The 22676-nt window shown below is 38.3% G+C and overlaps 1 long non-coding RNA gene across 1 annotated transcript in view; it reads left to right on the forward strand.

Moving 5' to 3' along the window:
• The first annotated feature begins 12 nt into the window (after positions 1-12).
• Positions 13-22676, forward strand: part of LOC144198502 (uncharacterized) — a 29010-nt gene continuing 6346 nt past the window's right edge. Inside the window, exons 1-6 of the long non-coding RNA XR_013326727.1 lie at positions 13-108; positions 453-544; positions 811-874; positions 3746-3817; positions 22144-22239; positions 22359-22552. This is a non-coding gene — a long non-coding RNA (uncharacterized LOC144198502). The remainder of the gene's footprint in view (positions 109-452; positions 545-810; positions 875-3745; positions 3818-22143; positions 22240-22358; positions 22553-22676) is intronic.

Genomic DNA, 22676 nt, shown 5'->3' on the forward strand with positions numbered 1-22676 from the left:
GATACAGTGAAACTACAAATATGGAGGCTCATTCATCGCGTCCAACCTCCTGTTGTTGATGGGTGCGAGATTGATCAATTAACAGTTTCTAGGCTGTCTGCTGTGTGGGTGAGACGCAATACATTTTTAGCACAGGCAATGAACGTGTCATCTATATAACTTAACATCTTAGTTTCCTTCCCGATCTTTTATGATAACGTAAAAACACAGCTTTAAAAAATCTAAATCGCTGGTATCAATGTATTCTAGTTCTGAAGGGTCAAAACAAATATCGGATTAAAAGTCTTGTTGCTTACTTTGATACCTTATTTATTTTATCAGACGCTGTAACTATGTCTTGTTAATGATGAAAAGCATGCAAACCACTTAAATAAGGCATGGCAATATACAATAGTAAGTACTGGTTTTCCCTTTTCCTAATCAAGGCTAACAAATGCAAACTATTAATGCAGGGTGCATCTTCATCAACGAAGCCAAAGCGATGGCTATGGTTTGCCCACCTCTAAAAACCCAGGAACAAAAGATCGCCAAAAAAGAGACTTAGGTAAGGCTCAATGATTTATTGTTCCATCATTAAATTGCAAAATTTGCATTGTATTTCTTTTTAAGGCAGCCTGACTATTGAGAGTTCTGTTATTTTATATATGCTGCTCTCCAATCTGACACTGTTATACAATATATCTTGATTGATATACAATATTGTCCTTATCCTAAAACATTTTGATCTTGCATAAGTTATTGTGCTTATAATAAAACTTCCCAGCAGAAAAATGCAATTAGTTTTTTTTCCCTGCAATTTCTCCTCTCTAGGAATAAAAAAAAGGATGGAAGTTCGTACTAATGGTCATCTGAAGAGCCCACCGTTTGTTTTAAGGTAAATCGATCTTATTTACACACATTAAAAGAAAAAAAATGTCAAAGACCTATTGCCCTTATCCTGTTCTGGCGTCACTGCCGAACCTGAAAAGTTTGCAGATGCTGATGAGTAAGCTTGTCATGATTTATTTTCCACTCACTCTGGTCATCCCTGATGGTAGTAAACAGGATAGCTCTTTATTTGTTACAATCAGTTTAATTTAGTTTGGCATCCATGCAATTCATCAAGAAAAAAAATGTAGAAAGGAAGGTTCAATCCTGTGCTGTGTACAATCAGTGTAACTCACATGATGTCTTTTATAGTGTATAATACAAATAAAATAGTATTTTCTTCACATTCACATTTTCTTCCTCATAACCTAAAAAAACACTGTTCCAATGTGCAACTTTTTCCACCAGTGTTTCAAACCCTCATTTAAAACAAATATTAGCTGGAGCGATTACATTGTTTGGCCACTTGAGGGTATTGTTGTAGCAAATTCCTGTCATTTCTGCTCAGTAGTTGGGGTTCAATGAGTTGATTTCCAACTAACTCACTTGCATACTGACTAGATTTCTCCCCTGGAGTTTCATTCAATAAGCACTCCATGCTGAAGCCGTTTTTAGGATATGAAACAATTACAACACTTAAAGTCAAAACTCATGTTATCGAGTAGCTATCCTTGGCCTTGTGCTGTTACATTTTGTCTGTTGGTTTCTCACTTTTAGTGGAGTAAGAGCAAAATGCAAGATACTTGAGTGTCTTTATAGATTGGATAGTTTTAATGTGCCACATGGGAGTTTGGTGCACTCCATTTGTGGTTTTTCTTATTGCTTTGTTTATTGGCAAAATAAGTGAAAAGAATGGGGTTTTGGTAGGACAGGGAGAGGAAGAGCAGACGCTTGACAGGAGAACGAACTAACAAAAACAATACATAATTAAATACACATGCCACCTTTGAACATAGCAATGCTATCTCGGTCTTAATTGTGTTTAACATGTGAGGGTCGTGTGGATTTCACGCAATATCAAGGGACTCTTGAGAATAATTTTCAACAAACAGCCAAAACATTGAATTTATGTCTGGGTTGGTTATTTCACCAATCCAATGACCAACAAAATAGTTCTAAATCTACTCTGGCACTCAGACAAGGGAGTAAATACAATGTAGTAGGAGGCTCTTACCAATGGACTCATTGAAAGTCAATGGAATTATCCAGATTGCTTTTATTTCGAATAAAAAAATCTGAATATGTGAAAATAATGCTCTGCTCTATTGTCAGTGTTCATCATACCTTTATTGCTGAATGACAGTAATGTAATCACAATGTCTTGGTATGTCCATTGGATTAAACCATTTCATTTACCAATCCGGCTAATTTGCTTAGAGCAAGATCACATTTGGCCACCATCAGTTGGCAGCATCAGGAGATGAATTCCCCTTACTGATGCAAGCAGCATGCACCAATTCTGTGTGTGTTCTGTATTGGACATAAAACACAAGGCAGTACATTCCCTCTTCGTCTGCTGTGACTCACATGCAGTTCAGTCTTTTTCATGTGGCCCTTAGTGTCTGCTCATCGTCAGGGCGCTGGCCCTGTTTGATCCTGTACAGTCTGTTGGCACGTAAACAAAGATGGCAGCAGTTGGCTAACCACAACCAGGCCCGATTATTTAAAAAAAAAAAAAAAGTTTTACACTGCTATTCTTAAAGGTGCAACGCCTCAAATGGGTTTTAATATGACTAGTTTTAGCCAAATTGGGATTTATTCTCGCAAATGTTTAAACATTACATTTTTTTCATTACATCTAACTAGATGGAATTGGTGTATGGGATTTAGTGGATAGTTCTAGAATTCAAATTACTAATGCACTTAATTTAAATCTCTAGTGTGTCTTTAGTTTCTATAAAGATCTTTTCATTGAAACTTGACCCAGATGGAAAAGATCCAGGTTGTCGCTTTCTGGGTGACAGATCGTATAAGCCTTGCAGTCTGGACACAGAAATGGTGCAAGTCTTCATGGCAATACACAATGTTTCCCCATGCTAATAAATCAAATTTGCATGGTGTTGACAGTCGCTTTTTCTTTTGTTTTGTTTTTTTTAAATATTAGTTTAGTGCTCTTGGGCGAGTTGTTCTGAAATAAAGTCTTGCCATATGTTGTAAAGACAAGAAAAGCCACACACTTAGCCGAGTTTGTGAGTCAGGACTCTTTTTCTGGGGTAAAATCTTCACCATATTGTGAAAGTGGAGCATAGTGTTCCTCCTGTTGGTCATGAAACAGTGTGCTTGTCTGTGTGCATTTGTGTATGTTGTTAATGAAGAACATTAACTGTAAAGTGAATTTTATTCGAAACGTTAACATGTGGCTTGTAAAACACTTAAGTACTCATGAAGGTTAAATCAACTGTGTTTTAAGGTTGTTGTTTTTTTCTGTTATTATTATTATTATTTTTAAAGTAGTCCTTGGGTGGGATATTTTTATATTACTAATGAGACGTACATCTTTCATCATCATTATCTTGTGGTCAGTTGGAAAAGATGACAGCTGAACCCAGATAATTCCAACCTGAACTCACCATCAGACAAATCAAAATAGTACTGTAAGAATTAAGTACCAGGCAACTTCATGAAAGCCACCAGATTTCCATCAAATGTTGTGGATTAGTATGGGTTTGGATAAAACATCAGGTTTTAAGTTTTTGGCTTCCTCTACTAGTCTAAAATCATTTAAATGCAGTCAGAAATTAACATTGGTTGTGTTTGTTTTACTTACCCGACACTTTTGTAGCTGTAATTTGGGAGAGTGCAATATTTAATATTTAAAGGAAAGATATGATGCAGTACATAGTACTATACTAATCAGTTCTTCCTATTTTCTCCTTAGGTTGTGACCAATTCAATGAAATAACTGGGAAGATACGCAAATCTTACATCGACATGATGAAATGAGTAACAGGTAAGACGAGGCAAATTCCCATGAACTGAATGGTTACGTTGGGAGTGCCACCATTGCTGTAATATTTCGCAATTCACTTCGTAGAAATGTCTAAATGTATATCAGGATAAGGAGGTATTCCTTTGAAACTTTGTCTTGTGTAATTGTTCCTGGTAATCAGAAGGTTAAAGAACCCTTACCATATCTCAGTTCTCATCAGTTTTCTTTCCATATTGCAATACCTATGCAGGCCCAAATAGGGGCAGTATTCATCAGCCCAGCTTTTAGTGACTCTACGTACTCGGTTGAGATGCCGAGCTCGTAGCTCAGCCTCCAGTTTTACGCCAGCCTGTAACGACACGCTTGTCTGCCTACTCTGCCCACCTGTCTGCCTCAGACAAGATGGCCTTAATGTCACTCCTATCTGCACAGCTTCCTCACACTCACTCTTTCCTCTCCATTAGTTTTACTGCGATACCTTCTAAGCGTATCATTCACTTCGTTTGTCTATTGTCTGTGTGCCAGTTTGGGTCTGTCTGGCTCCCCCGCTAGGTAATGTCAGGATTGTTGCTGGATAACAAGCACCCCGCAGATTACTCATGTACGTGAACAGAGAACAGGCAAGGCTGATGGAACTTGTGACAAATATAAGAATACATTGACAGTAAAATGGGGTCGAGGGGGACAACTAGAAATAAAAACGGCTGAGCAAATTATACAGATAAATTTAAAAGGGGAAATTGGCAATGCCACGGCCCAGCAGTTCAGTGATTACAGCGTCGGACTCCTGGTTCTGGGGTCCTGGGTTCTAATCCAGATCGGTCCACCTGTGTGGAGTTTGCATGTTTTCCCTGGGCATGTGTGGGTTTCCTCCCGGTCCAATGGTTTTCTCCCACATTCCATTTTGCTGGTCCTTCTTTTCAATTAATACTCATGGACTGTTAATTTAGAGACTGCAGTGATGACCTTAATAAGGCAAGTCAAATTCTTACTGCCTCGCATATGCGTACACTTAAACATCATAGTGATGACTAAAGGAATCACTGATAAGACGAAACCAACATTAGCCATTCTGACCCCAGGCATAAGTGAATAATTAGTCATTCAGAAATTTAAGTTAAGAGAAATATTTAAGAGTTAAATTTGTCCACAAATGTGGATGATTGTTGGATGAATGTGTACTTTCATGACTCTGGAATGTAACTTTGTATTCAAGGCTGTTGGTAAATAAGAATCATCCAAATATCCAGTCATACAAACATAAAAACAAAATATGTCTGACAAGGCTTGTGAAATAACTGCTTTGTTTTTTATTCAATATGACTGTCAGCAAATGTTACCATTTTAGGTAGCATTAAGTCCACTCACCCTCACATTATGTGAGTGAATCATTTTTACAGAATAGACAATAGTCAATGAAAGTAAATAATTGCGTCATTAAAATATCAAAATATGACAGCATTCCTCTGTTCCCCTTTAGTTTCTTTTCTATTTCTGTCACGAAGAATGTATTAACTGACAATTGTGACCTTTTTAAGAGATACTTCCCTGGAAACCTGTTTTTATTGCTCTTCAGAAGTGGGGGCATGCTTATAGTTTTCTCGGACAGTGACAGGATCGTTCTTGAGTTTTATAACTCTGGTTGCTACAAATAATGACATCATGCCGAGAAGGAATTCCTACTTCAAGCAGCTAGGTTAGAATTTTCCGGCTTTCCTGGAATGCAGCACAAAATCCCCAAAAAAGACGTTGAAAAACAAGTGCGTGTTCTTAGCCAAACCCACATGTTTAGCTCCACTCCCACTGACAACTCATTCAGCACGGAGCTGTTGCTCGTAGCATTAGCTTGCAAAATGTTTGCCCAGCTTGTCATCTTTTGAATTGTATGTGTGTGTGACAGAATTTTTGCTTAAGAAAGCACCAAGGAAAGTGAGCAAATTGGTACCAACCATTTGTCTTTCTTTTGGTCATCAGGGTAGAACCATGCCATCCCCATTCTCCACATTGCTCAGTGCAGTGATAAGGGTTTGAAGCGAGCGTGCACATATACCTCCCACTCCTATTTCTACTTTATACACATGGACTCGTTGCACCATACATCACCCAGGAATCTGGCCTTTTACAGATTAACTTCCCCGGCTGCCTGTCCCTCCCACTTTCCCCTTTCCTTTTTAAATACACACATGGAGTTGTAGTTTGATACACAAACATTACCATGACCCGCACCCCGTCCCTGACATCAACTCCTGTGTTGTCTTTCCATACCTTTTCTAGCAGTGGTGTTGCAGCTGCATCCACATTTTTGAGTAGCATTCCAATGGGGGAAGGCCCATCTGGCCGCACATTAGAAAGGAATTTGTCCTCACTGTAACAGCTGATGTCCACGCCCTTGTATGTTAATTTGCACCTTTGTAGTTGCTGCTGTTTGACATTAGAAGTTTTTTGCCATCAGAGAATCATGTCTGTGTGAAATCTTTTCAGAACTTGAGTTTTTACACGGTTGCTTTTTTCATTTGTTCCCTGGAGAAAGAGACAATTAATATTCTTTATTTCCCCCAAAATGCTTCTTAAACACATCACGAACATTCTTCTTGTAGGGTTTCAGTTACAACTTTCAGCTAAGGTCAATGCAACACTTGCCATATATTTCTTCAGTATGGTTTGTAAATAATAGTATGAAATTTATACTACAAGTTACCTGATTCCTGAAAAAAAATCATAGTCTTAATAGAACTAAAAGACACTGTTTCTGAGTAAATTAGCACACAATGTTTGTCCCTTGATTTCTCGAAATGAGACAGACATGTAAAATAAGAATGGTGGGGGGTTGAACCTTCATGTACATGTGGGTTCCCAAACACAGGCATCACAGCAGAGCCTGCAGAGCAGACAGACAAACAGTGGGTACATGGTATCTAGGACAAGCAAGGTCGTCTGCAGGTTGATTGAATACTCGTAGGTGCTGGTGACCTCCTTCACAGAGAGAGAGAGAGAGCGTTAGAAAGAGGAGAGGCGGCATTCTGTCCCACTTTTTGCTTGTGTCTGTGTAATGTTCTTGCCCGCATTCATACTTGTACAACAGTATCGTTCCTTCTGAACGTCCTTCCATACGAACTATTCAGGTTACAAAATAACCCAATGGGGAAAATTTTATGTTAGGTCACAAAAGAAATTCAAGTTACAAAACGCAAAATCTCAAGAAAATTGAACATCCCCGTTTGCCTCTCAACATTCCCATTAGGAGTACTTGTTGAATGTGCTTAACTAAGCCTGTGCACACTGCCTACTGTATATCCACATTGGGCCACAACACACAGTATTAAACCATATTGATGCAGAATGAGTTTAAATCCTTACTGTATGTTGAGTTAATTGACAGCCATTTGTACATCTCAACCAAACCCCTTTTTTGCTGCTCCTATTATTGTACATTAGCACAGGCATGGTTTCCACAGCATTAATCACTGTGACAGACAAGGTTGGTGAGTCAGCTGGCGTGCACGTCCATGTGAGTCAAAAGGGGCTCCTTCGAGCGAAATGTAACACACAGCATCCAAACCTCACGACGGTGTGCAAATGTGAAAATCACAGTAGTGCTAATCTAGAGGGCAAAGATGAAGATCAGGGCCGATTGGGGAACATATGAAGGACAACTTATCGCAAATTTACACTCTTCCACATGCTGTATTATGTGAACAGCAGTGTTATAACATTTCAACTGTGATCTGCAAAGGAGTAAAGTGAAAATCTTGATGTGGTTACAATAAATAAATATTGTTACTTCCTTATAATTTAGAAAATTATACCGTGGAATTAGAGATGGCTTCAACAGAACACATATCCATATTTTGCGTTATTGTGTAATAACATGACTCATTGTACTCAAGAGCTTGTTTGAAAGTATATTCAACAAATAAAATTAATTGAGTCCCTCTATATATCTTCATCAGAGATCCTCAATGAACTTCTGAAGTAAGTTTTCTGCACTGAAAGTAAAGTGGCCAAATATTATTACATGCCCCACTCAGTTATTTAATTGTTAAAAAAAGTTTAATATATCCAATAGATTTTGTTCCACTTCACAATTGTGTCCCACTTGTTGATTCTTGACTAAAATAACGTTAATTTTATATCTTTATGTTTTGAAGCATGAAATTTGTCAAAAGGTTGAAGAGTTCAAGGGGTCCGAAAACTTTGGCAATGCACCGTAAATAGGCCAACTCGTTCTTGTGTTGTTATTCTTTCACAATCTTTGTTCCAAAAAGTCTTTTTTTTTTGCATTGCCTTGGCAAAACCTGCTTCAAGTTTCTCTCCCCCTCCAAGGCCTTGCAAGGAGTCTTTTCAAAACTCCCACATGCACACTCCTTTTTGACCTGTGTTGCAAGCCCCGCTCAGAATTCCAGCATATCTGAATTGCAGGTACACATTTCTCAAAGATTTATCCTTTTGTGCACTCCTAAAATTCAGAGTGTTTTAGTGCTATGTTCAAGATTCATGGTGGTTTGGAAATTTGCCAGCTGCATGTTTCCAACAGGTACCCTATACACCTTGCATCTACAGTATGTTTGCTGAGAAATGTGCTTCCGTGAAGAGTAAGGTGTATATGCGGTTGAGTGTGTGTTTTGGCAGCGCTGGCTCCATCCTGTGGGGGGGTCAGCAGGGGCAGTCAGTGTAAACAGATCTTTGCGGGCATCAGCAAATCCCCTGGCTGGAGCGTCTGCTCTTTACTATTCAGATTTTTTTTCTTCTCTCAAGCACACACAAATGCTCCCACTCATTCACACATATCCTTTATCTGTTGACCAGAAGGTTCACCCTGGTACACAGTCCCCTTTCCCCTTTCTGCCTTTGGGCCTCCCTCTTGGTTCCAGGAAGTGGCAGAAACCAATCTTGAGTTCCCCTTTGCCTTGGTCTGACGTTTCCCGGTGGAAAAAATAGACTCTGCTATCTGCTGCGCTGGTCAAAATGCATCTTCATACTTGAATGCAAAACAAACAGTCGCTAATGAAGAGAGGAGAGCTAAGAACCTCTGCCTGAAAGAGACTCAACCTGATTGATTGAGGCTTGTAGGAAGAGGAGAAGAGATTCAATGTGTGAGCCAAACAAGGCAGCAATTGAACTTGTGTTATGGTTTTCAGATTACCCCCATTAACACACGCTCTCTTTTGCTCAGCTGGTGCGACAACTCCAGGCTGTCAGATTGTTTTGCCGTCGCTTCTTAATATTCCGCTTACGCCGCTCACGTGAAATTGTCTTCTAAATTGGGCGGTGAACTCGTAAAAATGAAAGCAGACACCTCAAGGAGACGGTCGTCAATCATCTGATGTATTTTCCCCGCTGCTTGCACCAAACCACAAAAAGTGAAGCTGCATTTTAGTACTGTGATTAAACGTCTTGTTAAGCATATCTGGGTCGTAATTGGCGTTCAGCAAAGCCATTTTACAAGGTTCATTGGTTCATTTTATAGGTTGTCACAGGTACCGTCTGGTGTGTTGCTTCTGTACTGAGGGTAATGTTTGGTATGCTTTCCCCTGTCGACAGGTTTGTTTTAGTCAAAATGAAATCTGCTGCCATTTCTTTCTAATCCATGTTCATTTGATCAAGTGTGAACACTAGCATCTGGACTTGAATCTTGCAGCTCGAATCTATTATGGTTCAGGTTGACACCAGATGACATTCCAAAATGAAGAATCGTCATAAATTCCTTTTCTATCGTCACTACTGTCACTCTGAATAATATATTTTGCTCAACTCCAGAGTGCTGATAGTTAAATTGGTAATGCAGAACCGCCACTAGATATCTAGATATTCATGATTTACTTTACCAGCAACACAGAAACAATAGTCTATGGTTTTCTTAGCCCGTTGATGTACTATGAATACCTTCCCCTGCAAATAACTTGATGGAAACTCCAAACTGTTTCATGTACTTGGACTTCTTATCCTCCTACTCCTCATTTTCCACCCATCCCTCCCTTTGTCCCTCCCTTCATTCTGATGAGTCAGAGAAATGTGCTTGGCCTCTCTCCCGCTGCCAAAACACAAAGCACTGTCTGATGAAAACAAAGTGAAATCGACAGTATATTCCTTCTAAAGAGAGGCTAGCATAAAGATATTAAGCACTCTCAGATGTGCTTTGTTCAAAAGGTGAAAGCAGAGTGAAGGACTTTTGGGTGAAAAGACCAGAAATAAACAAGGTTATACATTTGAATTGATGTCTGAGCTAATGTTTTGAGAGCTAAAAGACTTCTCATTATTTTAGATGAATGTTCTCTCTGATCAAGAATGTTTTTAAAGTTTTAAAAACTTGACATTATGAAATATAATCATGCTTATTTACTGAGCACATTAGAAATCTTTCCGAGGCATCTTCTAATTATACTGCATCTCCTCATTTGGTTTACTTCTGAACTGGAGACCAAACTATGACCGTGAACAGGATAAAATTCAGCTCATAAATTTTAAAACAGCTACCAGCAGTTAAGTTCATACTTCATGATTGAAAATTTAGAACTAAAATTGACTAGAGCATAGTTCTTTTTAACTGTTTTATTTTATTTTTTTAATTTCCAGTTTGTTTCTGTGAATGGTTACCTTTAAAATCCTGTCATCGGCCCATTGTTGCCACCCAATACATCCACAATTGTCTCTTAGTATGATTGTATACGCATATTGTAGTTAGTCTCCTTCTACCCTGCGATTGGCTGGATCCTCGTTAGGGTAAGCGGCTTGGAAAATGATTGAATGGGAAAAAAAGAAAGACATCTTGTAAAATGGGTATTGGTTTACTCGGTAGAACTCGGGTTATTTTTAACTCCACTGAGTTAACTGTCCTTAAGAACACGTTTTGTTTGATTTGAAGCATATTTTTAGTTTGAAGTAGTACAAAGGTTGAAATATTTGGGGCATCCGACAGGAGTTTCCACTCATTTGAGACACTTAATTGTTTGTCATGTTAAAAGCAACCCCGACTGACTTTAAACACCTTGAATGGGAATGTACTTTTCCCCCACTTGCTGCTTCCCTAATTGTGAAGCCAGTTAAAACGATTGGCGTGCTCTCTCAATCCCCCCAAAATAACTTGAATTAATATTTCTTTCTGATCGTATTGAAATCATGCTTCTTCTGTGATTAGCTTTCTGTTGGAATCTACTTGTATATTCTCTTTCTTTATTCTTTACGAACATCTGCATGCCAGAGATCTGACAGAACACACCCTCTAAACACATCATATTTGTCTTTGTGAATAAGAAATATGGCGCCCTTAACCCCAACCCTCCATAACACACACACACACCAATAGTAATGTAGCATTTGAGCACACTGCACACAGATGTAAATGATGTGGCCATCACAGAGCATCGGATTTTCTTGGCAATGTGTTCGATTTACAAGTTGGCTCTGATCTGCCGTGTTTGGCTCTGTACATTAGAAACTATAAAGAGGGGTTTCCTCAGGGATCATAGTTTGGCCCGGCAGTTTTTTCTTCATCGCCTTAGTTCTGAGCTCTCGAATATCATTGTCCTGATCGCATCGCCATGTTCATGTTTAGAGTCTGAGCGTGAGGTCAACACAAAAATATGCAACCTGCAAAAAAGGTCACTACAAAAAAAAATCACAAACACACAAACATATTGAGCTGATCAAATGTATTTTATAAAATACTGTTGATGAATTGGTTAGGTCAGCTTGGAGATGTTTCATGTTGTGGGAATTCTAACTGAAAGAAATCCCAGAGCTATCTTGTACAGTAATTGTGTCATACAGTAGTATGTGTCTAATTGTGCTCTAATTACAAAAGTCGAGTGACTGCTTTTTTTCAACTTGCCCCTGAGACAGCTATCACACACTCATGTCGTTGTCTATACAAATATACACATTTTATGTTGTACAAAGAAAAGATTTTTAGTCCATATGGAACATCAACCATCTTTTAAGGTTGTTGTTCAAAGTAGTCTTATACTGTGTGGTGGCTAACTACTGCACTGTACTGTGGCACAGATAGGAAGTATGAAACTCAGCAATGCTAAAAATGTATCAGGGGGTTTCCTATGTGACTCAAAGTATCATCTTGTTCTCAATTGCTGCTTGCACTAACCGTCTTCGTTCCGCCCCCAGGGATAGTCGTGGGAGATAATGTGCCCCTTTTCCACCATTGGGTTCAAACTTGGTTTATAACAGTTCTTCAATTTTACAAATAGACATTGAAGGAGGGACTGTTCTTGTACAACCAATAGAAATGGAATGGAAATAAACCGTTTGACTTTGCAGAAACTTATCTTGACAATCCCACAGTAAATGCATGCCGTAATCAAAGCTAAAGGCAGTCCAGCAAAATATTAGAGTGAATAACCATTTTATTTTTAGGTTGGTGACTTTTTGGAGGGTCGCGCAGTGTGGAATTCTTATGTAGTTTGTTGTGTTGACTTGTATTAGAATTTGCTCTCTTTTTTTGGAATCTAGATTTTCTCTTGAAGCAATTATCATAAATGGAATGGACATATTTAATGGGAACATAAAATACTAACAATTGCTTGCATGTCCATACAAACATTTAGTTTTGAGTGTACCATAATTTAGAGTCGGATTACACAGACATTTTTTTTGTAATTTGGTGTTTAGTGGACACAGGCATGCAAAAGTTTGGCAACCTTTTGATTTCAGTGCAGTGATAAATATTTCTACTTCACCCTGTTCATGTTTCCCATGTGGTAAGCTATCATAATGCATTGCTAATTTAAGACATCTACAATACGCTAAATTGCAAGAGAGGAAATAAACCCACACACCATTAAATGACTCTGGGAATATATGTGCTATTTGATTTCCTTTTTCTGGCACATAAGAACAATGACTGATGTTGCTTATGAAAAAAATAAGTCAGTCAAATGCATGAATTCCCATTGTAATGATGCTGGGAGAAAAGCCAAAGAGAGATTGTAACCATGTGTCATGTGGGATAAAAATAAAATAAAAAAAAAGCAAGTGGCGTCTTGTATGAGGAAGGATGTCTTATTATGCTTGGCTTATGCTTCCGTTTTTCTATATGTGTACTTTTTTCAACACGCCTTGGCGTTGTTAATTTGGTGTGAAAACTGACATTTTTCTCCATGTGTAGTTGTTTGTCAACGGCACCACACTGGTGACTTCCTTGCGCTTAGGTTGGGCCTCACCACAGCTGAAGGCACAGTTCTTGCCAGTGAAGATCCGTTGCTGTTAAGTAGACGATCAGGGGTTTTTGTTAGTGTGAGTGTTTTTAAATGGGGCTTTTTGTTACAACGTGACTCACTGTTCTTGCAGTGTTTGGTAGCCTTGAGACAGGGTGGATGTAGGTTAAAGAGTTGATTATGTGGTAAAGTCATTAGCAGGCTGCAAGCGTAGCTTCAGGCAAATTCTCTGATAAATCCTAAGTGCCTTTGACACAGACACAGAAATTAGAAGTAACACTTATCTTGGTACCTCCAAGCTAAGTGTTGTCCTAATGATATATAGTGTAAAAACACTCCTCATGCTGGAGTTGTTGACCTCACTCATGAGAACTGACACCTTGAATATTAAAAGACTAGAACGAGTCTAAATAAATATAATCAGTGGCATTATTTGTAACACTAGTTGTATATATTAACATATTGAGTGTGTCCATAACAAGTGTTATGGAAAATTGATGAAAAGAATTTAAAAAAAGAAATACTATAGTTGACAATATTTTAACTAAAAGGGGGTCTTGGTGATAGAAATACAGCTAAATATAGTTTTTTGGAATATCTAGTCACCATTACCATTTCCTGCATCATTGGCTTTGATCAATGCAACAGAAGAGAGGAACGTTGTGGAAGGAAGGAAAAATTGTGGCCTGAGCATTAGACAGTTCTTCCAACAGAAGACCTTTTCTCATCAAGAGTTATTATCCTACTCACTGGACTTTGGGGGATTTTTGTTTTTTCCTAGGATGAAAGGCCAACCATGAACACATAGACAAAATAGAAATGACCTTAGAAATAGCCACTCACCCATCTAAATAAAAACCTGTGTGAAAACAGCTTGAAGAAAAGACCTGTCCCTTGATACACGCTGAGGTAAACTATTGTCCTTATGAACTCGCTGTCACCTGGGTGTGAAGAAAGTCTCTACTTGAGCATCTCCTCTCTGAGAAGTACCCACTCCACTCTTCTACTTGCCATGGTTCTTTCAAAACCATCTGACTTTGCTGTGGAAGCGGCTACCTATTTTGGGACATGGATGGCAAAACCGTCTGCTCCCAAAATGACAATTGGTAGGAAAAACAATGCACCGCCTGAGATTCTTATGATTATCCTGTGATAACAGATAATGAAGGGACTCCTAAATTGGGTGTGTGAATTTTGTGTATATTTTTCCCCAAAGTAGTGATTCTGTTACAGTACATTTTATCTAGGAACATTTCTAATAGTCTGATAGGCAGTAGACAGTGGTCAGCTAATCGCAAAGCACAAGGGCCAGCTTAGCCAACATATTTTGGGAATGTGAAAGGAAAGCAGAGTACCCATAGAAAACCCACGCAGCCCGGAGAGAACATGCAAACTTCACAAAGTGAGGACCCAGGAGAAAAAAATGAAATTAATATATTGCATGGTTAGTTAGACTTCTATGTTCCTTTCAAGATGTTGCTCCCAAGGTGAGACCATTTGAAAAACTCTATACTAGCATCATTCCATGAGAGGTTATGATGCCAAATGTTTTTCAGTTTCAAAGTGTGTAACAGGTCTTTTGTGTAAATACCAGAGGTAGATCTAGAGCAGTTAGCAGGTGCTGCATACCTTTTTTAAGACCGTCTCTTTCTTGTGAATTATGTGTTTTGGTCTTGTTAAAGGAGCCTGACAAACAGGTCGGGCAATACAGCATGCTGTACTACGGGAGCGAGTGCACTGTTTGCATCTGACACATCTGCTCCTGGAATCACTCAATGTTGTTAAGTCAAACAAGTAGAAGCACCAGAAGCTTCTGATGTGACTCGAATGACATCACGTGAACTTTTAAAAAGGGCTCAACTTTAATCCCAAAGTAATACAAGTTAATTTCGTTGCAAGTGTTACGAGCCCTGTGACGTGCAATGTAGTCCACTTAACAAACACAGAGGGAACAGGTCACTGTGTGTGTGTGGATGTGCATGTGTGTGTGGGGGGGGCGTGCATGTGTATGTGTGTGATGTGTTTGTGTGGGTGAGTAAGTCAAATCTTCCTCTTATTGCTCTTTATGCGCCCCTTGTGCTAGAGGTGTGCCGCTGCCAGCATTGTTCACGCTGACAGCTGTTTCATTGGAACCTTGGGAGCCCACAATGAAAAAAATTCAACTTATTGTTGTTGGTTTTTTTCTAACATGGGTTATGGAAGTTGATAAGGGAGCGTTTGTTTGGCTTAGTGTAAGATATTTGTGTTTTTTTTATATTCTGGCACATGCAGTATAGATAAGGGTGCAAGTGTGTGATTGCCTAATTTGTTAACGTAAGCCAGAGCAGATACGTAACTTGTGACCATACATGATGGGGTTTTGCCCCTCTGTCGCATACTCTGTCCTTTTACAAAAGCCAGCACTTTGTCTGTGTCACTGTTTATTTATAAATGGAACCCAAACAGAATAAGGAAAAAGTCTACGTGGCAACTTTGTTTGACAATACCACTAAAACTTCTGGAGGCAGCATCGCGGCAACATTTGTACTAAATGGCCTTTTGTGTGAGGGCATGTTATCAATTGTGCGACTGAAGGCCAGTGCATTAGGCTGAAAGTGACTGAACTGAACAATCACATACAATCAAAGAAAACATTAGCTTTTTTTAAAAATTGCATTGCTTTGGAAAAAGAATTAGTGAATTATTTAGTATAGGAAGATTATTTATGATAACTTCAATCCCTCCACTCAAGGGAAAGATTCAGATTTGCAAATGTGACTTGAGAAAATATAGGACAGTAGACTAGAAGACATATGTGATAGCCCTTCAGAGAATTTTAAACATGCCTCGCAGCCAGAATAATCAGCTTGTCATGACTTTTCAAAACAAATGAATGCCATGTGTTGTCCATCGATGATTGTTGGAATAACAACACGTCTGTCGTACGGTTGATAGAAATAAGTCGTGATGCAGTGCTATCCTATTATTGCAGACATTGCTTATATTATGTAGATCATTTTTAAATGACAACATGAAAGCTCACTAGGCAAACATTGCAAAGACAGCTGTGGAAAGACAGGGTGTGTGCATTGGACATGGACTGTCCCCAGTGTAAGAATGGAAAAATGTCTCTTATTCTATCAATTCTGCATTTGGTACCTTTTTGCGTTTGTTTATGTATACACAGTACACTGCTTTTAAAGTAGTAGTATTATTATTTAGGTAAATGTTTTATTAAAAATCATGGCAGGACAATCAGTTAGCTAAAATGTCCCTCTCATAGTTCTAAAATGGAATTTTTAATCTCTCTTCCACGTTTAGATCATTAATGTATATATCATTGTACCAGGGACAGTTTTTGAAATTGTCAATGTGGCCGACGTCCCAGGGCGCAATGTATTTGGGGGTGCACAAGAGCCCTGAATTAAAAAAATCAAATTACCTTTAAGGCCCGGTGGAGGGTGGTTAGAACGTCGGCCTCACAGTTCTGGGGGCGAGGGTTCAATCCAAGGTGGGTCCTCACTGTATGGAGTTTCCATGTTCTGTGGGTTTTCTTTGGCTACTCTGGTGTCCTCCCACACTCCCAAACAATGGTAGCTTGGTTGAACACTCTAAATTGCCCAAAATGAGCTAGAAACCAACCGGCTATGTATTGTATACATACCTAGAATATAGCATTCACACTTTGTTCCATTTCATGGATTCTGATCCATGTGTAACTGAAGAGCATAACTTTTAGTTGGTGTTCCGAAGAAGATGAACGGCAAACCCAGTGACCTTTTCAGCACTCCACCCAAGATACTTAATTTCCCACTATTTCCATCACTGTGACCTATAAACAGTACAGCTCACTCAAAAAACAACAACTCGCTATGATTGCCCTAAAGTAAAAATGTCCCCGTAAACCATAATTGATATTAGATGTGATTGAATGTGAACTGAATGGGTCAATGGTCAGAATAATAATTACAATTACTGGGAGGTACAACTGACTATAGTTTAAACACAAGGTAATTAGGTACAATCAGACAAGAATGGCATACTAAAGTAGCAGAAAATAGAATACAAATAAATAGCAATAGTTGTAAATGTATACATGTGACACTATAATTATAATATTTCATCAAACTGATTTATATTTACGTAATAATTCTCTTCTATAAAATTTGACTTTGCATGAACTGTCTGTTTTATGTTTTAACAGTTCTATTTCATTATGGATGATTGCTTTCAGTCCTTTTCTACGTGGTATGAATAGAAATCCACAGAACAAACAAACGTAAAACAATTATAATGTTCATTTGTACTATTTTTTAGTAGTATTTTTTACTTTATATCATAGTAATCACACAGACACATCTAATGTACTTGGTGCTTTATTAATAGTTGGTGGCTCAACACAAAAATCAAACATTGTACATGTTATTTATTCATTTCAAAATGTTGCTTTCATTACTCATACATGACTCATTATTGACTTACCACACTATGTCTGTCTTTGTCTCTCATTGATTGCGTCCACCATTATCCACGGTCACATTTAGCATAGGGTAGTCATTGAAAGCTTTCACCAGTTGATATGCACACAGCCATGATCGGCACAACAAAACAATCAACCCTTTTCACATTAAATGTGAATGAACTCGGTAACCTTCAGTTAGTCTGATTTCAAGAACTCCTTTTGGAAGACGTCCATGCCGCCTCAGGGCGTCGTTGCTCTGTGATCACGCCATGTGATTACTGGATGGCCGGACACATACATTCTACACATCATTTTGTTAACTTGTTAGAGCTTAGCAACCAAATTCAAGGAATAATCAGAGGAGATATGAACTTGTATGAACTTCATTTCCAATGATTTGCTTGCTGGTAGTCTCATTTTCCTTTAAAAGTCTTTTTTTTTCATTTTTGAGAGTGACCTTGGCTTTACCTCTCGGGGCACTTTGATTTATTAGCCTTTTTTTACTGCCTGCCAATGAGAGCTAAAAGACATAAAAATAAAAGATACTCTCCCGAGCATCTCCACATCTTAGGAAGACACAAGATAACACTGAAATTAGCTTCTTTCAGGTGTGACAAAAAGTGAGCCAGCTCAAGGTTTGCCAACCATCCGCTGAATAATAGGTCTACCATGAGCTGCACTAATTCTTTATTTAAACACATTAAAAATAGCAAAATAAATGAATATACTCCAGAATTAAACTATTATTATCATAGAATACATTGATTAACTGTATAAGGAAGTAACATTTTAGAATACGATACACATACTTGTAAATGTGTTGTCAGGATGCCCCAAAATATGGCATACAAATATTAAACAACTATTTCAAGAGAGACATTATGGCACCTAATGTTGAGGCTTTGATATGCTGGTGCCTTGACTTATGAATTCAATTTCTTCCATGACGACACTCTCCAAACTTCAGAAAAGAAAACTAGGAAATCATCACTTGAAATCATCTTTCCCTTTTGAAATAGGAGTGGCAGAAACAGCTTAAAGCAAGGACTGAGCTTATTTTTGGAAGACTTTTACACTCCCTCCCAAACTGCTGCTTGTTAAAGCGTCTGCTGCTACCTTCTAAGGCTTGTCGTTCCAAAATTTTGCTCCAGACAAAAAAAATTAAACCGTGTGACAACTCTACCTTTTGAAAATTGTTACTCAATGAATTTGAAAAGTAAATCAAGGCACCACTATATTTATGGAAGTCTTGACTTCATCTATTATGTTGTCTGACATTCACAATGGCATTCAAGTGTTAAAAAAATGAAGGAAAACAACTTCTCATTCTTTAACAGGGCGGAAGGAACTGTGGCAAATGTCTTCATGTGTCACACATTTTATCTCCACCGGTTACAATTTAATTATTCATACAAAATCCTCCATTAATCCTAAATAATTCTAAGAAATACATACAAGATATTTTTGGTCAAACATTTCAGGCATTTTACTGAAAAACATTCTTTTTCCCAAAGCACCATTTAAATTGACATTTTGTGTTTCTGGCCAGCCTCGAGGACATTTATCATGTGATATGACCACCAAAAACTCCAAGGCTTCTTTCTAGCCCCTTTAAAAGTCTTGAACCACAGTACTTGTTCTTAAGCAGTACAGTCTGTTTATTGACAGCGTATCAGATGGATATATTTTGGATATGAATTCTTTTAATTTTAATGATTCATTGAGCCACGAGACGCGGCGTGACGAAAGGGACATAGACCTCATGACTGCCCATGGACGGGAGGCGCTGGGGGAGGATTGTGTCACTAGGCCTCGTTGTGGGACACTTTTGTCTTATTAAGAGTCATGCACAACGCCTGATTTCAGTCATGTGCTCTTCATTGCATGGCCTTGAAAGATAGTGAGCATGTGTCTAGGCTCATTTTTTTTCCATCCTCTGCATTTGTCCCTTTTCCCAGAAATGGTGTTTAATGTCATCTATCGCTTTGCGCTTCTAATGTGCATCCGGCGCTGCATGCCACTAAAAAGCTGCACTAGGCATGTTGAGTGGGTGTGTCGGCTCTTGGTCGAGGCTTTTTAGTGCATGGAGACCTTTAGCTGACTCTAAGGGATGCTTATTCCACAGCCACGCCTCATTTTGATATTTTCTCTGGACCATATCAGCACTTCTGAGATTAGTATAGACATAGGCCCATACGGATGTTTTCTGATAATTTTAGCATATGACTCAATTGTGGTTCTTTTCTCTCATGGCCCAATGGCCAGGCCACCAAATGTTCCGTGAGATAAGTCAAGAAAACTCCATTGGCCAGGGTTAAGGCTGGATGCTTTGAGGCATACCGGATTCTAAATGTGAGATCATGGAAATTCAATGAAAATGAAGGAGGCTACACAAACACACCCATGGTAAATCAAAATTACAGAGAATACATATTCCATGGAATAATCAGAGGAGATATGAACTTGTATGAACACCTTGTCAATTTCTCAGAAATCCTTTCACATTTTTTTTCCACAGCAACACACTCCCTAAACATTAAAAACTTGGTTTAGTGGGAAAAGAAAATATTGATAAGGTAGCAAGTCATGGTTTGTCTTTTTTCAGGTTTCAAGTCTAAACCATTTTAAAAATGAACACTTAAGTGATTAAAAAGTCAATTTCTTTGTTCTTCTTGGTGAGGACACTATCTAAAATGGGTACTCAGAATGAAATTTGACAGGGACATTCTAAGAATGTATATTCATCAATCCTCAAAAATGTATTTTTAATTGTTTTTTTTTTCTTTTTTCTCAGAGCTGCATAACTGCAGGCTTGTTACAGAGTTACTCGAATTATCTAGAACATCTCAGTATTACATCACATCTTGTTTGGCCAACCGTACTTCATTTAAAGTCAAGTCAGCCCACAACAAACTGAAAAATGTAATATTTAGGGTCATTAAAAATGACCATATTTTGTTTCAATCAATAGTTTCGGCATGTCCCTCCGACGCTCTGGCAGTTTTATGATTTATCTGACTTTAATCTTGAGCACATCTCTCTCTGACAATGCAGAGACTTGGCAAAATAGTTTTTTTTTCCTGAGAAGAGATGATTTTGTAGAAATAGGAATTCTGTCCAATGCCTAAAACTAGGCCATCTCTCCCCCTCAAAAAATCTTCTTATCATATCATAAATGTTAACATAAATTCAGTGGCGTCTTGGCTGGCAAACACTTCTCACAGTCAGTATTTTAAACTACAATCCTAAATTGAAAAAGATTCAAAGTTGTTGTTTTTTTAAAAACATAATATAATATATTTCACCAGCAGTTTAAGTAATGGATACAAATAACCACGGCTCAGAAATTAGGTTCATTTTCAGAACTATGCAATAAACAAAAAAAAATACAAATTAAAAAATCTTCATCATAAAATTGGCCAGGCCGACTGAAACCAGTGAATGTCAGTTTAATAGTCAATACTTAACTGCAAATGAAAACGGATCTATACCCTTTGACCCCCATTAAAGTAACACACTGACATCCTTCCAGAAATAGACCACATTATAAAGAACTGCAGTTTTTGGCAATTTGGCAATGAAGAGATCTACTTTTCGATACACTTTGTATTGGATCTCGTTTTTTTTTTTTTTTTTTATAGTACATGTGCAAACACGTCAACATACAGATGTTAGACCCATCTTGCAGCTAAGAGGATACACTTGTGGATTCCACAGTCGAGGCTTTGTTTCTAACCATTCCCTCTGTCAGTCAAAACATTTACATTGCTATTAGAAAAATCAAACCTGGCCAGGATCTTCAAAGAAGTCAACTCAATATTTGCCACCCACATAACAGCATGTGTCAACAGGCAAAACCCAGTGATTTATTTGCAATTTTTAATAGCCCCTTGTGAGTGTTTAACATTGCACATTTGCTGATGGCAAGACGAACAACTGTGCCTTTTATACGGAAATGTTGTCACTTCCTCGCGCACACAATGATGATTTCCCTCTGGCCTGCATTGCATGTGTACAACGCAGCCTATTCTCCATTAGAGTGTCAACCCGCACAAAACCACAGGCACCTTTGCACCTCCAAGATGTTAGCCGAGGAAAAAACAGCTCACGTCTTGTCAAAAATCGCTCTTTAGAAATCTCTAAGGCTAAGTCTGAATGTGACACCACAGAATATTCTAATAGAAAGAGCAGGGTTGAACATAAGCATTAAAACCACAGTTAGACATAAACATGATGACACATGGAGCAGTTCTGGCTGACCGGGTTGAATATAATTCAAAACCGTCACTGTCCCAAGCTTTTTGGAATAATGAGTTATTACATCTTTGGTATGTGTGTGGGTGTGTGCGTGCTTGCATGTGTGTTTTTGTGTGAGAATTATTGAATGGGTCACCTTGCTTGTCACTGTAGTTCAGTTTTTACATTAAAATCATGTATCATGCAAAACAAAACTGAATTTGAAAGGAAGAAGGTAAAAAATAAAATAAAAATCACATGACGGTTTAGCCGCAAATGTAACTTTCAGCTTTTAAAATTCAGCAACTTCATTTGATTTTTACATCATAACAAGTTATATTTTTGGAGCATGAGAAATCTGGCACAGGGAGTGAGAATTGCTTGAAATGCATGAAAAACAAGCTCCAAACGGACATTTGAGAACCCTGCCTTTGCACATAGTTGTATTTTTGGTTCCAACTTGAAAAAGAATAATAAAGCTCTTTATTGTTGTTTTACAATAGAACTGCTACAGAGGAAAGCTGTAAAATGGACTTTGACCAGTCTGCTCTGAAAAACCCAAACCTCTCTGCTTCATGGCTTTGATTTGGAAAACTGAGGTAAGGTTTTTTGTCTAAAAAAATCCTATGTAACATATGGATTTTGGGCATTTATCTGATACATTGTGATGGTTCCAGATTTTCTAAATCTTAAAAAAAAATTCAATCTATGTTCCCAGCCATTCCTAATTCAAACCCACCACAACACAGGGAGAACCTGCATACCACCAGATCGTTTCACTAATGCTGCCAGTTTTGACGAATGACCAAAAGTGAAATGGATAATTCCCATGATAATCTGGTGATGTCTCAGAAAACACCAATAGTTGTTGAAAATCAACGCACTCTGGCACAGTTTTTCCAGCATCAAAGGGTGAGTTGGATTTTTTTTTGTATTTCTTTCCACTTCTGATAGATTACTCCAAGGTTCTCTTTGTATTAGTGTGACAGTCAAGAATGTAAAAAGGTTGCACAAAACTTGCAGAGTTGCTGCCCTT

This window comes from Stigmatopora nigra, chromosome 6 (assembly GCF_051989575.1).
Source record: "Stigmatopora nigra isolate UIUO_SnigA chromosome 6, RoL_Snig_1.1, whole genome shotgun sequence".
NCBI classification, from domain to species: domain Eukaryota; kingdom Metazoa; phylum Chordata; class Actinopteri; order Syngnathiformes; family Syngnathidae; genus Stigmatopora; species Stigmatopora nigra.